Genomic DNA, 1,862 nt, shown 5'->3' on the forward strand with positions numbered 1-1,862 from the left:
CAACTAAGGCTGTTTAAGAAGCTGACAGGTACACAGCATATGGTGGCTTTTGTTAATATTTCTTTTAAAAATACCATGACACAGGTACATCAATTATACTTCAGACTTGGAATAGAGGCATGAATTGTAAAACAGCATAGTCACTGAGGTGAAGCAGGTATGGATGACATGATGTAAATATCTGGCCAAATGTTGACTTCTAGAGCTAGGTAGGTAAGCTGTGTAGTTGCAAGATATTTTACTTTAACATTAATAACTGTGTTCTTGGAACTGCACATTACTTTTATGTACATGAGATGGAAGTCCTTCCTTTTCCCACCTCTGTCAAGTCTTATTTCTCTGGGGCACACTAAAAATGTGACTATAGTCAATCACCCTGATGATGAAAGGAAAGCTAGCAGTGGTGCAGAGCTAATTTCCATTGACTTTCTGTTGCTGTTATGGAGAATAATTCAGTGATTATCTATATGTATTGAAATAATGCAGTAAAGGTGGCAGATGCATATTAAATACAACCAGTTTAGGATTTTAAATAGAGTAAGTAGCATTTAAAAACTTCCCAGTGGAGTTCATAGGGGTTATGGTTAATTCTTTTCCAGGTAGTTAATGGGATTGGCTAAAAACTATGGGTAGTATTGGGAGTAGATGGACATTGTGGTGTATATTGGAAGGTAACTCAAGAACTTACATAGACATGCAAACTTAAAAGTGTGTCCAAACTTATCAAACCTAGATTCCTTAAGTTAGGCTTCTAAATCCATAAGTAAGGTCTATTTTTTTTTTTCTAATTTGACTGATATTCAGGTATGCAAAGCATTGGCATTTTCCATTGATTACAATGGGATTTGTGGGTGCTTGTTGTTTGCAATCAGTGATATTACTCACTGTGTAAAGTTAATTAACTGAATAAATCTTTGAAAGACTTCAGCCTTACTGCTTTCAATTTGGGAAAAATATGTTGTGTTCTTAAGGCAAAACAAAGGTTAATTTCCTAGCCAAAATTCCTCCCTACCATACTCAAAGTTCACATTTTTCTGAATTTATGGCCCTGTCATTTGGATTTGGTGTCTCATTGAAGGGAACTAGAGATTTGAGAAGTGGAGTAAAAAAGACAAGAGAATGAGAAGGAAGACTGAGTGTGCAAGCGAGAAGAGTATGAAGGGGACCTGAGGAGGAGATGCCTGAGCAGGATCTGAGGTAGGAGAGGTAGTAGAATAACTCCTATGTGTAGGGATTGGTAGTACTGAAGAAATCAATGGGGTGAATACAGGTGCTTGTGATGGCACCTTGGACTGCTCTGTGATACTGGTTCATCCTGCTGTTCCTGGTAGATGGTTGACCTGAATTTTTCTGAGTCCTCTTTTATACATCCAGAAGGCTACATGCTGAGAATCCACACTCATTTTGCCAGGATTGCAGATGCCTGGACCCACTTAAGTCATGCCTAACAGTTGCAATCACACCTTTAACAACTTAATTCATCTGTGACCAAGGGCCCAACCCAGGGGTGGGCAATTTATATGGCCTGTAGGACCACTTAACCAGCTGTTGCAGGGCTGGGAGGATGGTACTAACCTGGGTTGGTGCAATATCCTCATTTCTTATCAGGCACTATTTAATTTTTAGGGTAGTAGGAATATTCCATCACATGCTCTGTTTACATGGCTCTCTTGTATGGTGTGAACCATTCATTGCGTTTCCCTGATTTAGGAGAATTGCTGTGTTTAATATTTACCATTCTCTGTATTCATTTAACAGATGCAGCTTATGCTATATCTTCTCTATGCATCCACTGAAAGACCTAATGGCACTGTCTAATGTTGTAGTACATTATAAGACTCTAAATACACAAAGGTCCATAT

General features: G+C 38.5%; 1 long non-coding RNA gene across 1 annotated transcript; it reads left to right on the forward strand.

The window, feature by feature from the left end:
• Positions 1–349: 349 nt before the first annotated feature.
• Positions 350–1,430, forward strand: LOC109299460. Its single transcript, XR_002097862.1, has 3 exons — positions 350–537; positions 1,079–1,197; positions 1,332–1,430. It is a non-coding gene; the product is annotated as an uncharacterized LOC109299460 (long non-coding RNA).
• Positions 1,431–1,862: the final 432 nt, after the last annotated feature.

Source organism: Gavialis gangeticus, unplaced genomic scaffold, assembly GCF_001723915.1.
Source record: "Gavialis gangeticus isolate Ggan-Ray unplaced genomic scaffold, GavGan_comp1, whole genome shotgun sequence".
In the NCBI taxonomy this organism is placed as follows: Eukaryota; Metazoa; Chordata; order Crocodylia; family Gavialidae; genus Gavialis; species Gavialis gangeticus.